Source organism: Pinus tabuliformis, chromosome 9 (assembly GCF_031772625.1).
Source record: "Pinus tabuliformis cultivar Carrire ecotype Pingquan chromosome 9, CPIR1, whole genome shotgun sequence".
In the NCBI taxonomy this organism is placed as follows: domain Eukaryota; kingdom Viridiplantae; phylum Streptophyta; class Pinopsida; order Pinales; family Pinaceae; genus Pinus; species Pinus tabuliformis.
Genome location: NC_142307.1, coordinates 1,178,382,030 through 1,178,397,493, shown reverse-complemented (window position 1 = coordinate 1,178,397,493; position 15,464 = coordinate 1,178,382,030). Strand labels below are relative to the sequence as shown.

Here is a 15,464-nt window from a genome sequence, read left to right as displayed (position 1 = left end):
GAATTTACTTCACTGAATATTCCAATTACCCCCTATTTCATTGCTCACCATTGGTACTAATAGGAAGTGGTAAGCTCTATTGCACACATTTCGAATACTGGCAACCATTCCACTAACTAGTCAGGTTATAAGGGGGTCGCATTGACAAATGTCTACCCACACTCTCCATTTTGCGAAATGGGGGGAACATTTCCCAAGTGTGTAGAGTACATTTCCCAAAACAGGGGTTTTCTGAGCAGCACCCGAGGAAAGGGGGACATCTAGGTGCTTGCTCCCTCTGTCCCCCACTAATTTTTTGCCCAACAACCCTTTAAGACAAAATAAAGATAGTGGATTGAGCTTTGAGGAGTTTGTGACCTTGGTAATTAATGGTAATATTAGATTATTAAAATAAAAGTTGACATTCTCCTGTATTGTGACTCCCTTATCGTAAATGAATTGACTAACCCACTAAGCATGACCAGCTGCTGCTCAACTTCTTTCAACCCGAGAAAGAACATATACCAATGCTATCGAAAATAATATTAAGTAATTTAACTCTAGAAGAGAACATTATGAAATTTATCTTCAAGACAATGGGGAGAAGAATAATCATATTCTAATCTTACATAACCATCACAAACAACAATTAGTTGTAGTGTCCAATAATTTTCATAAAAAAAAATTCATGAAATCTACAAAGACCAGAGTAAACCACAATGACCACTTTGGCTACCCATAATACTAGACATGTGCAGAAAATCAAACTTGTGTAAATATTTTTGGGTAAAAAAAAATATTGATCAACTTGAACAATTTACTTTAATAATCTTGATCTAAAAATAAAAACTATGATATTATTTTCTAGTAAAATATTATAAAGATACTTTTCTTTTAATGCAAGTGAATGTTCCTTACAGATAGACAATAAATATGTACTTTGGTAAAACAATAAATCAAACTTCAGTTGCCATGAATGTTGTCATGTTTTGAGCGATGATAGGAAAACTAATGATTTGAGAAATGTTGACAGACAAATTTCATTACCTTAGGAAGTTGTGATGAATGTTTTCCAATGTCGTTTCTTCAAACTTAAAATATGCATCCATGAAATTCCTAATATACCTTGCTAATTGCATTTCAGTCTACTTTTGATTCATTTCTAAGTCTATGATGCAATCCTCAAGCTTTTGCACCTTTGCCTAAAATAACTCTTTTTGTTTCTCTTTTTCCTTTATATGCATCAATGCCCACTCAAGCGATACTTCCTTCTATTCAAGACATTATTTGAGTAGAACTTTTTCATTTTTCTTATTTTTAATTTGTTTTTGAGCGAAGCTTGATGAAATATCTTTCTCTAAAATGAATCTCTCAAGTTCCATTCACTTGTCTTCCTCATTCATAACTTGATTTAAGGTTCTTTCACTGTCTCTAATAGTTTCCTCAAACATCATTTTCTCCTTCCCTGCTTCTTCCAAATAATTTGAGGTTACATTTGTACACTTTTTACTTTCTTGGATAGGTCCTTCTATCCAAACAACTTGCTTCTTTTTCTCCTCCTGTTCCTTTGTCAATAAATTCAAGGATCTCTCTTTTTGTTGTGTTAGAGTTTCAAGCATACTATTTTGTTCCTTCAACTCTTGGAATTCTTTCAGGTTTACTACAACAAATATTGTTTCCTTTTAGATTATTTTTCCTTAGCTTCTAGCAGTTTCTCCCTCAAAATAATTTGTTGCTTATGATCTTCTTTTTCCTTTAGAGCTAAACTCAAAGTCCTATCTTTTTCCCAAATAACATCTTCAAAAATATCCTTCTACTCCCTCATCTCTATAGATTATTTAATGGACAAATTTAAGGACATAGTTAGGTCCTTGATAGTCTCTTCCAAACAAATTCTTAGTATGTCTATTTCATTCTTGTTTGTTTCTTTGATATATTCCTTCTCATTTTCCAACTCTTCTATATGCAGCAATAAGTATAACAACCCTGGTGAAAATTCCATGTAATAAAAGTTAATAAAGGAAAAATAATAACTGCGGTTGATGGGACACTTATTCCAAGTTGAATGTTGGGCAAGACATCCTAGTGTGCATGTTCATTGGTTTATTAATGGCTAAGGAAATTGGCAAAGGTAATGGCTAAGGCTTTAGAAAGGAAAACTGACATTTTTGGCACATTTATTTATGAAAATAATGGAAATTAGGAGAAAGGGGAGGTGAAAAGTCACAGGTTGCATGTGAGGAGGAAAATGAAAGGAAAATAATGGAAAATGAAGAAAATAGAGGCCTCATTCATAAAAAGGCTTTTGAGGACCAGTTGGTATTCTTTTGTTAGTTTAGTTTGTAGCTCTCTCATTATTCTATCTCTCTCATACTCTTGGATACTTAGAGTTTTCTTGGATCACTCTTGGAGGGTGTGGTATACTTGGATTTTGGGAGCAAGAAGGGAAAGGAAGAGAAGAAAATCCCAAAAGGACATCGAGATTAGAAACTACAACGGGATTTTCTTGCAGGTGCTAAGTTGCATTTATGTTTTCCTCACTACTTTGGCATTCATGGCATATGCATGTGGATTATTGTTCATGATTTTTCATTGGAATGGAGTATTTCTTAGATTGACAGTGGATTTCATAACCTTTCCATTTACTAGATAGCCATGGTGATTGTGGATTTGTTTTCCTTGTTTTGTTTTGGCTGGTTCTCATGTTTCCTTAGCTTGGGTTGAGTTATTAGTTCCTAGAAGCCTTCATTGGACAAATGCTTTGGAATCCATGTAATAGATTGGGTAAAACTACTAGTCCTAGAAGCCTTGGTTAGACAAACGCTCTGGAAGCCCTTGGTGGGTTGAGTTACTAGTCCTTGAAGCCTTGGTTGGACAAATTCTCTAGAATCCTGGAAACAGCTGTGGGTTGAGTTACTAGTCCTGGAAGCCTTGGTTGGAACAAATGCTCTGGAAGCTCTGGAAGCCTTGGAAGGCTTGGATGGAGACCAATCTGATGATGGTTTTTGTGATGTTCGATCGTGAGGTGGAATCATTGTTTGATGGGTTGAGGTGGATGATCTTTGGAAGCCCTCAATGGTTTTGGATTGATGTGTTCTATGATATCACACATTCATACTTTGAATATGGCACAAGGTTGAATGGCTAAAGAGAGATTTGGCTCAACCATTCTACGGCTGGGTGGAACGAGGAATTCCCATCCATGGTTTGGATTTTGCATCATCAATATGAGGTTATTTCTCCTTGTATTTCTATGAGTATTATACTGGTTTATATGTGGTTTATATGGTTGTGATTTCATTGGTATTTATATTGTTATTATGTTGGTTATATATATATGTTTTATGACAATAGCTATGTATGGATCTCATCATGGTTTTACTTGTAAATGAATGAACAATGTATCAATGACCTAATGGATGAAATGACAGTCAATGTGTTGAGGCATCAATGTCTCTTAGTGATTCTCAACTATGTATGAGACCCCCATCCTTAGATCTGTTATTTACACCTGTAGATTACATATTCATGATATGTTTGATGAAATTCCTGTCATGTCTAGTAGGGGTCGAGTTAAGGTCTTATTCAAGTAATTGATTTTACACTTTCATTTCCCTCTTATCTTACTATTCTGAAGATGTCATTCAACTATGGGCAGTGATATGGGATTTGGGCCTAAAAAAGTGGCTCAAATCCCAAGGACGCTAGCACAACACTGTGCAAAATAGTCCTTGGACACTGGCTTGTAGGCCTGTGAGAGCGTCTAGAGGTCCCTGGATGCTGGGATCCCCATAGCATGAGAGTGTCCAAAGGTCCCTAGATGCTAGGATCCCCATAGCATGAGAACGTCCAGAGGTCAAGTGGTCTAAATTCTTAGTGGGACCTAGGGGTTGGTTGGTAAAAAGGTTGGATTGGTTCCTAAGGGTCCTAATGCTGATTTTGAATGTCTGTGTGGTGTGTTTCTATCGGTTCCACTTCCTTAACATGACTTAGGATGTCAAATCATATCATAGTGGCGTATCATCACATGTTTACCTTGAATGGACAGTTTTTGGGTAGATGTGGGAGGAGGGTGTTACAGAGTGGTATCAGAGCATGGTTCACCCCTCAGACTGGATGGGTTGTGTGTTGGTCATGCATGCATGTCGGTTGCATACGTGTCTCTTACACATGCATTCCATGTGCTTGTTGCATTTGCCTAATGTTGATGTCATCATGTAGAAGTTGATGCTATTATTATGGAGTGTATCATCGTGAGTGTATGATTGGTTACATGTTGTTATATGTCACTTACATGTATCATTTTGTACACTTAGTTACATTCTTGTATATTTTGTTACATTCTTGTGTGCTTGGTTGCATGTATCATTATTGTAGGTTTGGTTTCAAATATTGTTTGTTTATGCTTGATCGTATGTGTTTATGCATGTGTGTGGTTGGTTACACATTGTTTATACATGTTCATGTTTGCATGTGGTCAAGTGTACAATGATCTAGTGGTTGTTGTCATGCATGAGGTCATGGTGTGCATTGTTAGTAAGGTCATGCATTGATGAATGGACTTAGAATGATGGTTGCATGGTTATATACTTATGTGTTATATTTCTATATGTTTTCATCATTATATTATACATGTATCATGCTGATTTGTTGATCTTGCAGATAAGGTATCCTCCCTGAGCTATACTAAGATATGTTGGTTTATTGTGATTTGGTTTAGCTAACATGATATACCTTGCAGGAAGAAATATCAAATTTCTATCAAGATGGTAGACTACACAGAATCTCCCTATGAATCAAATGAGCAGTATGGTGTTAGAAACTCTTCTGATTTGGTAGATACATTGAGAATCTTAAAAGAAGAAATAAGGAGTTGTAAGGTAGATAATGACATAATCATGCATGCACAGGAGAAACAAGTAGAGGTAAATGCAATGATACTTAAGATTTTGTTAGATTTATAGCAACACGGACCACGTCGGATCAGCTATGAGCAGGAGGACATAAGTAATGGGGCATATGGTAGTAGGTCGCATGGTGGTCACAGGTTAGATAGAAATGAAATGATTAGAGATGGAAAATTATTGGATATTCCAGAGAGGAAAAGGGATAGGCAAAGCTAGTATTCTAGTTTTGATTCAGATTGGCACTATGATCGTTATCATTATCATCCTTACAGGAGGAGTGATAGGGGATACTTGTCAAATGAGTTTAAGAAAGCAAAGCCATCTACTTTTTATGGAGAGATGAAGAAACCAAAAGATGTAGAGTCATGGTTGCTTGGCATGAGGAAGTTCGTCAGGTTACATGATTATTCAGAGAACATGAAATCCATAGTAGCTACATTTAGTCTCAAAGGTAAGGCAGACATTTGGTGGGAAGATGTGAATAATGTCAGATGTATTCATGGGAAGACTTGAGTTGGAGTGAGTTTGAGTGGTTATTCAAGTAGCAGTATTTGTCAGAGAGATACTTTGATAGCAGGGAAAAATAATTTATGAGCTAAAGATGGGGTCAATGATAGATGAGGAGTACACTAGTAGGTTCTTGGAGTCACTCAGGTATGTGCCTTATCGCATGGAGGAGAAGGCAAAGATTCAAAGGTTCATTAATGGATTACCAATTGCATTCAAAGGCAAGAATGAGTTTTATGAGCTTAGATCATTGGAGGAGGCCATTTGAAAGTTAAGGAATTTCTATGAACAATCGAAGCATAGATATGAGACTAAGCTAGACTTGAAAGGTAATGTAAGAACAAAGGAAAATAGGATAGAAAGTGAGCAAGACCTCAGGGTTCATGTAATAAAGAGTATGTAGTGCCATCTAATAAGTTCAATGAATTAGACAAAGGACATGGATTTTGATCTGAGGAGCAGCATAAGGATGCATACTGGAAGCCTATAGAGTGTTGGACATGTGGCCAGGATCATTGTAGGAGATATTTCCCACAAAATCAGGGTGGTAGGCCTCAGATATATATCGCACAGTATGCACAAACTGTTGGGGATGTTGGTCAGAGCATTCCTTGTATATATGCAACATTGGATAACAAATAGGCAGACCATCAAGCATCTATCATTGAGATGGAAGGTAATATTTGTTGTCAATTTATTTCTATTTTGATTGACCCTAGATCTAATTATAGCTATGTTAGTCCTAACTTGGTGGATAAGTGTGGTTTGAGTAAGGAATTTCATGCAAAACATTGGTTAGTGCAGTTGGCTATAGGCATAAAGAAGAGAGTTCATCATTGGGTAAGAGATTATGCATTTTATTTGAATGGTATGCCTACCACAAAAAAATGAATGTATTACTGTTGGGATCATACAACATGTCGTTGGGCATGGATTGGTTGTACCTTCATAGAACCAAGGTAGATTGTTATGAAAAATAAATTGAGTGTGTGGATGACAATGGGGAACCAAGAGTCTTGCAGGGAAAGAAGAAAGCCACATCAATTAGGATGGTAACAACTATGCAAGAAAAATGTAGTCGTAGAAAAGGGTGGGTGTTATTTGCAGTGCACATCTCTAGTGACAAGGGTAAGGAAGTTGAGGATGCATATGTTTTGAGAAGGTACCTAGTTTTACAACAGTTCAAGGTTGTATTTCTCGAGGACATTATAGAGTTTCCATCTCACAAGGAGGTAGAATTTTCTATTGAGTTGGTGTCATGGGAAGCTCCGCCATCAAAAGCACCTTATAGGATGAGCACACCTGAGTTGGTAGAGTTGAAGCTACAGTTGAAGGAAATGTTGGACTAGAGATACACTAGGCCAAGTGTAACACCATGGGGCACATCAGTGTTGTTTGTAAGAAGAAAGATGGTACTCTCAGATTATGCATTGACTACACGTAGTTGAAAAAAGTGACCATCAAGAATGGGTATCGGTTGCTGATGGCTGATGGCTGATGACTTGTTTGATCAGTTGAAGGGAGCAATAGTGTTGTCGAAGATTGATTTTAGATTTAGATATCATTAGTTATGCATCAAAGAGGAGGACATTTACAAGATGAATTTCCAGATCAGGTATGGGCATTATGAGTTTGTTGTAGTTCCATTTGTTTTGACAAATGCCCAAGCTACATTTATGTGCTTACTGAATAGTGTGTTGCATCTGTATTTGTATAAGTTTGTTATTATGTTCATTGATGATATATTGGTATATTCTAAAAATAAGGAAGAGAATGTTGAGCATTTAGCAGCAGGGTTGAGATTGTTGAGAGAGCATCAGTTGTATGCTAAGATCAACAAGTGTAGTCTCTTTCAGACTGAGGTACATTACTTGGGGCATGTTGTCTCTAAGGAGGGCATTGCAGTAGATCTAGAAAAGATAAGGGCCATCATGAAGTGGGTATCTTCTAAGAATGTAGATGAGGTGAGATATTTCATGGGGTTGGTAGGCTATTATAGGAGGTTCATCAGGAACTTCTCACAAATCTCTTATCCTATTACATCATTACAGAGAAAGGGTAAGAAGTTCGAATGGACAGAGGAGTTTGAAGCGAGTTTTGAGCAGCGTAAGCAGTTTTTGACACATGCACAAATGTTAAAGATTACAGGTCTGGAAAAAGAGTTTGTAGTATAAACAAATGCTTACAAGAAAGGACTTGGTGGAGTCCTTATGTAGGATGGGCAGGTGATATGTTATAAGTTGTGAAAACTAAATGAGAATGAGAAGAACAACCCCACACATGATCTTAAGTTGGTAGCGATTATACATGCATTGAAGATGTGGAGACACTATCTTCTAGATAGGATATTTACATTGATGAGTGATCATAGTGGTTTTTGGTATCTATTTGACCAAGAAAATTTGAATGGTAGGAAGGCTCGATGGTTGGCTACGATCAATGAGTTTGATTTTAAGTTCAAGTACATCAAAGGTAAAGAGAACATGGTGGAAGATGCTCTTAGCAAGTTGATACATGTAAATCACTTAGCAACTATGAGCTCCTATAGGATAGACTTACAGGATAGGATTTTGCAGGCAGGTCAACAGGGTGTTAGGTATATGGAGATTGTGCATAGGTTCTAGTAGATTACTGGTACAGGTGTAGGTGGTAGTACCGGTATAGGTATAGGTGATTGTACATGTACATGTATAGGTGATAGTATAGGTACAGGTATAGGTGGTTGTACAGGTACAGGTGTAGGTGCACAGGATGTGGACTATTGTCTTATCATAGACAGGTTAGTCATATTTAGAGACAAGATATAGGTGCTAGATAACAGTGAGCTCAAGAAGGTGATCTTGAGGGAGTTTCATGCAAAACCATATTCGGGTGACCCAAGTTATCAAAAGACACTGAAAATAGTGAAGATATTTTATTATTGGCTAGACCTCTAGAGGGATATAGTAGAATTTTTGGTTAGGTGTTTTGATTATTAGCGCATGAAAGCAGAGTGTAAGCATCCGGGTGGACTTCTACAGCTGATTGCGATTCTAGAATGGAAATGGGAGGTCATTTCGATGGACTTCATCACATGTTTTTAGAGGACAATGAGACATCATGATTCCATCATGGTTGTTGTGGATAGGTTGATAGAGGTTGCATATTTCATTCTAGTGAATTCTACATTCTCAGCTAGTGATGTAGCACAGGTATTCATCAAAGATGTGGTTAGATTGCAGGGTGTTCCAAAGAAAGTTGTGTTAAAAAGGGATGAAAAGTTCACTTCCAAGTTTTGGAAGGAATTATTTTCAAGTTTGGGCACAAAGTTGGCCTTCAGTACAACTTATCTTCCACACATAGATGGACAGATAGAGAGGGTCAACAGGATGTTGGAGGAAATGTTGAGGATGTACGTGACACATCAAAAGTGGAAGTGGGAAGAGTACCTTCCACTGGTAGATTTCACTCACAATAATAGGTATCTGGAATATTTGAAGATGAGTCCATTTGAGGCATTTTATGAAAGAAGTTATAATACTCCCATCAGTTGGAGTGATCCAATTAACACGGCGTTGATTGGACTAGACATATTGGCAGACATGGAACAAGAAACAAAAGTGATCAAGAAGAATTTGAAGGAAACATAGGATCAAAAAAAGAACTATGCATATTAGAACAGGTTGTTCAAGAAGTTCCACATTGGGGAACAGGTGTACTTGCACATAAAACCGATGAAGAGCTCCTTATAGATTGGATCATGTGCCAAGATGGCACCATGGTTTTTTGGACCCTTCAGTATTATTGAGAGGATTGGGCTAATAGCCTGTCGAATTTCACTTCCTCTGACAATGAAATTCCATGATGTTTTCCATCTGTCATTGCTTAAGAAGTATGTTAAATATGTTGATCATGTGATTGACTAGTTTGTATTGTAGGTGGAACCAGATGGATAATTCAAGATGGAGCCTCAGTGCATATTGCAGAAAAAGGTGTTCATGCTCCAGAACCAAGAAATCAATAAAGTTAAAGTGAAATGGAAGCACTTTGGGCCTGATGAAGCTACATGGGAGATAGAAGATCAAATGTGGTAGATGCATCCTTGCTTGTTTTCCAGTTGAGGAAAAACGGTTTTGGTGTGGTGTTTGGTATATGTTTTGGTACATGTTTTATTGATGTTTGGTATGTATACATATGTATATGGATGTAAATACCGCCATGGATTACGTTATAAAGATCCAATAATAAGTATGGTTGTCATGTCATTATGATGCTATGTTTGTTATGTTTTCATGTTGGTTTGATTCTCAACAGGTTGATCATTGTAAATACTGCAACAAGCTAAGTTATAAAACTCCATCAGCAATATGTTTTTGTTGCAACAGTCTTGTGGTTATAGGTGTTGTTGAACACCAAGGATGGTGTTCTCCCAAGGGGGAGGGTTCTATAACATCCCTAGTGAAATTTCTTGTAATAAAATCTAATAAAGGCAAAATAATAACCACTGTTGATGGGACACTTATTCCAAGTCGAATGTCGAGGAAGACATCCTAGTGTGGGTGTTCATTGGTTTATTAATAGCTAAGGAAATTGGAAAAGGTAATGGCTAAGGCTTTGGAAAGGAAAAATGACATTTTTGGAACATTTATTTATGAAAATAATGGAAATTAGGAGGAAAGGGAGGTGAAAGGTCAGAGGTTGGATGTGAGGAGGAAAACGAAGGAAAATAATGGAAAATGAAGAAAATAGAGGCCTGATTCATAAAAAGGCTTCTTAGGATAATAAGGTAATCTTTTGTTAGTTCAGTTTTGGAGCTCTCTCATAATTTTCTCTCTCTCTCTCTCATACTCTTGGATATTTATATTTTTCTTTGAGCACTCTAGGAGGGTGTGTCATACTTGGATTTTTGGAGCAAGAAGGCAAAGGAAGAGAAGGAAAGAGTAAGAGGACATTGGTATCAACAATGACAACGGTATTTTCTTGCAAGTAGCAAGTTTCATGTATGTTTTCCTCACTACTTTTGGCATGCATGTGAAATATTGGTCATTATCTGTCTCTGGCGTGGAGGATAGCCTAGATTAACAGTGGATTTCCTAGCCTTGCCATTTCTTGGATATCCATGGTGATTTTGGATTTGTTTTCCTTGTTTTGTTTTGGTTGGTTCTCATTTTTCCTTAGCTTGGGTTGAGTTATTAGTTCTTGGAAGCCTTGATTGGAAAAATATTCTAGAAGCCCTGTAAAAAATTGGGTTGAGTTACTAGTCTTAGAAGCCTTGGTTGTAAAAATTCTCTGGAATCCCTTGGTGGGTCGAGTTACTAGTCCTAGAAGCCTTGGCTGGAAAAACACTCTAGAAGCCCAACGAAATTTGTTGGTTGAGTTACTAGTCCAAGAATCCTTGGTTGGAAAAAATGCTTTGGAAGCCTTGGAAGGCTTGAATGGAGATGAATATGATGATGGTTTTTGTGATGTCTGACCGTGAGGTGGAATCACTATTTGATGGGTTGAGGTGGATGGCCTCTGGAACCTTTGGATGGTTTTGTATTGATATGTTCTATGAAGAGATATTTGGCTCAACCATTCTACGGTCGGGTGGAACATGGAAGCCCCATCCCAGGTTTGGATTTTGCATCATCAATATAAGGTTATTTCTCCTTGTATTTCTATGAGTATTATACTAGTTTATATGTGGCTTATATGGTTGTGATTTCATTGGTATTTTTGTTGCTATTATGCTAGTTATATATATGTTTTATGACAGTAGATATGTATGGCTCTCATCATCTTTTTACTTGTAAATTAATGAACAACATATCAATGACCTATTGGATGAAATGGCAGTCAATGTGTTGAGGCATCAATGTCTCTTAGCTATTCTTAGCTAAGTATGAGACCCCTATGCTCAGATATGTTATTTACACCTATAGATTACATATTCATGATATGTTTAACGGAATTCTTGTCATGGCTAGTAGGGGTCTAGTTAAGGTCTTATTCAAGTAATTTCTTTTGTATTGTCATTTCCATGTTATATTACTATTCTGAAGACGTCATTCAATTCTGGGCAATGGACTGGGCTCTGGGCCTGAAAAGGTGGCTCAAATCCCGAGGATGCTAGCACATAACTGTGCAAAATAGTCCTTGGACACTGGATTACAGGCCTGTGAGAGCATCCAAAGGTCCCTAGACGTTGGCATGCCCATAGCATGAGAGTGCCCAGAGGTCAAGTGGTCCAAAATCTTAGTGGGACCCAGGGGCTGGTTGGCAGAAAGTTTGGATTGGTTCTTGAGGGTCCTAATGCTGATGTTGAATGTTTGTATGGTGTGTTTCCATCATTTCCACTTCCTTAACATGGCTTAGGAGGTTGAATCATATCATAGTGGCCTCTCGTCACATGTTTAAAACGGCTAGCTGATTGCTTGGGCAGATGTGGGAGGAGGGTGTTATAGTAAGTAACCTTCTCTTGATGACTATTCTGATCTTATACTATCAAATAACTCTTTGGATTCCTTTTCTTCCCTTGCAATGAGCTCCAACGTACTTCTATTATCATCTTCCAATTCATCCTCCAACTAAGAAGTAATCACAGACTCATCATTTGAAAATATTTTTGACACAACCAATTGTTCATACCCATTAATAAATACACCCAATTTTTTAGTCGTATAATCAAGATTTCTTTTGAGTGCAACTATTTCTCTTCCATTGCCTCTTTCTCTCAAGCATTTCCTCTTAAAATTGTAAATCACTTTTGTTTTTTCAGACATGAGTATCTCTTTATCTCTTCTCAAAGCATCCACCACCCTTTAATAATGGGATATTGTTTTCTATTTTGACATGCTTTTCAATGGTGACTCTAGAATAATATTTGTAGTCTTTGCAAAGAAATTTTCAGATAGATATGGGTCTCTAGTAACATGGCCTTCAACAGTCTTTGTTGTGCCTTAATGGTATAATTTTCCTCTTGCATTTCCCAAATGTTTCTCTGAACATTGATTATGTCTTCTTTAGTCCCTTCTGCAAGAAAAGATGGAAAACAAATGGCAATGGAATTCCTACTCAACGTTTTTGCTGACATCTTAAATTTCAATAGTTCTAACTCTGGATGAGAACTATAAATCTGATTTTCTGATATCAACTTTTCCCCATAACATTTGGACCGAGGCAAGGAAAAATCTAGAGTATTTCTTTTATCTTATCTTCCCACAAGATCATTAAGCATTACTTGATGTTCAATTTATCCCCTCTTTGTACAATATTTGGTAGCATGTATTGTCTGCAACAATTTGTCATTTGGCCTCTGAAAAGCTGACATTATTGAGTTCTACAAAATTGATCTCTCCAACAAAGAAATTTGTTCATATTTTTCTAAAAAAATCCTTTCCAAGTCCTTAATCTGTGCATTTCCTTCTTTCAATGCAAGTTGTTCTTGAAAAACCTTGTTGCTATTTGAGAAGAAAATTGACTCATTTCCCATTTATATTTTATTGAGATCCTCAAGTAATGTTAAATTTAAGTTTTTGTTTCAAGTGACTAATGTTTGTGTTTTCCATACCTTTATTTTTATGTGAAAGACAAGCTTGCTCTCCTTCCATGGTTTTGATATTGATGGGTGGCATTTTCAATGGTGGCCACTGTATAAGTCCTTTGAGTTTGAAAAACATCAAATGTGTTAGTATGCATGTTTTTCAGTCTCATGAGCATATCTTTGATCTAGTTTTATAAATGTTCAACCATGGTTATCCTAGCATATGGGGCATTAGTTCATTGTTGAGATCAATGGAGTGTTAGGTCGTCATTTAGTGTTTGAGTTTCAAAGGATGGATGAGATTTTGTTCCTTTCAATTTTGGTGAAATAATGACAACATGGACCTGACATCTAACCTGAAGAAAGTCCAATCTTTGTAGGGCAACTCCTCGGGGCATGTTTCTTGAAGAAACTTAAAAATAAACAAATGTGACTATCCTTTCAGTGTTTTGGAGTCATTACATGCACATAGAATACAATGTTCATGCGACACTTATGGATTGATTTGATTTTGGAGAAAATATATTTCTCTATTGCCTATGCAACTTAACCTATGGTGTTTTTTTGTTTAAATTATTTGACAAGTCATCTTTTCCATGATTTAAATTTTGATTGGCTTCACTTTCTGCTGTTGTCTAGGTATATTATGAGGATATACTAGTGTTAATATATTATCTCTAGTAAAGTCCAAATGGTATCACGCATGAGGTCATTGATATAAATTTTGAATCTGAGACCTTTGGCATGCAATAATAGATCTCAAAATGGTCTAATAGAGGATTGAGAGGAGGCTTAGTATTGACATAAACAAATAATGACACAAGATGATAAGTTTTAACAAGAGGTTAAAATGTTCAATTTTTGTTTCCTTTCCAACTCTATTTCAGTGCACCGTAGTTAGTATTGACATAAACAAATGGTGACACAAGATGAAAAATACAAGACAAGTTTTAACAAGAGGTTAAAATTTTCAATTTTTGTTTCCTTTCCAACTCTATTTCAGTGCACCGTAGTTAGTATTGGCATAAACAAATGATGACATAAGATGAAAAATACAAGATGATAAGTTTTAACAAGAGGTTAAAATGTTCAATTTTTGTTTCCCTTCCAAATCTATTTAAGTCCACTATAGTTAATTCTAGTAAGTGCAACATGTGGGACAAAAATGGAAGTTTATGATTAGATTGTCTAACAATTATTCTCCACTGGTTTACTTGCAGATGAAGAAGTGTAGAAAAAAGTCTTTTCTAAATCAAGTGGTGCATTTAATTCTAAGGATTCAACTTTATTAGATTGCAAACCATTATTAAAACTAAAATTCAGATTACAAACCCATCCTAGATCACTTTCAGAATCTTTTTTGGATGAGATGCTAGAACTTAAGTGCAGTCTTCATGGGTTTACAAACAATATATATGTGGTTGAGATTTATGGAACCCTTCACTATGGATTAGGCATTGGCTCAAACATGTATCTACCAAGATCTAATAGGGAGGCTCTTTCAAAAGGTTGTGTGTCCATAGCTTCCTTGAAAATAGAGGAGGCACTACATGCCACCGACTTGCAGTTACGCTGAAGCATGCTTGGTATGCTTAATATATATATATATATATATATATATAGATATATATATGGATGTATGTATGTATGTATATATATATATATATATATATATATATATATATATATATATATATATATATATACATACATACATACATCCATATATATATATATATATATATATATATATATATATATATATATATATATATATATATTATATATATATATATTTATATATATATATATATTTATATATATATATATATATATATAATGTCAGGGAGCATGTGAGATGATATAAATTGCACATGGAGAATTTATTCAGGTTTTCATATTTTGATGCCCAGAGAATGTTGTTCAGTTGTGCATAGTGTGATAATTCAACAAGTATGCAAATATATGTTAAAACTTAGTATATGTGGGCTATTTTAGTTCCTAACAACCCTAAATGTTATGAGAAACAATCAAAAAATGGATGATTTTGTTGCTTGTTGCGTGTCCTGCCACTAGGTATACTCCTGCTAGTGGATCTAGAAATGAAAATGAAATGGGATTTGTTCTTCTCTCTGGTCCCTTCATCTTAGCAAGGACATTCCATATAAAGTTGTAATGGATATTTAGAATCAATATCTAACTGGCACTATCTTTCCTATAGGCCATTCATTTGTTTGCATGTGGGTCCCACTAGTAGTCTAATATCTATTAGTTTAATGCAGTCTACTCTTTATAGGCAAGCTCCTGAGGGCATGCTTCTTGAAGCAGTTTAAAAATAAATAAATTTGACTATCCTTTTAGTGTTTTAGAGTCATTACATCCACATGGAATATAAGCCTCATGCAGAACTAGTGGATTGATTTTATTTTAGGGAAAAGAGACTTCTATATTGCCTATGCAACTTAACCTATGGTGTTTTTTTGTTTAAATTATTTGACAAGTCATGTTTGTGATGATTCAAATTTTGATTAGCTTCAATTTTTGTTGTTTTCCATGTATATTATGCT

At 35.9% G+C, this 15,464-nt stretch overlaps 1 pseudogene; it reads right to left on the bottom strand.

Annotated features, from left to right (window-relative positions):
• Positions 1-377: 377 nt before the first annotated feature.
• On the bottom strand, positions 378-1,430 carry LOC149152771 (uncharacterized; annotated as a pseudogene).
• Positions 1,431-15,464: the final 14,034 nt, after the last annotated feature.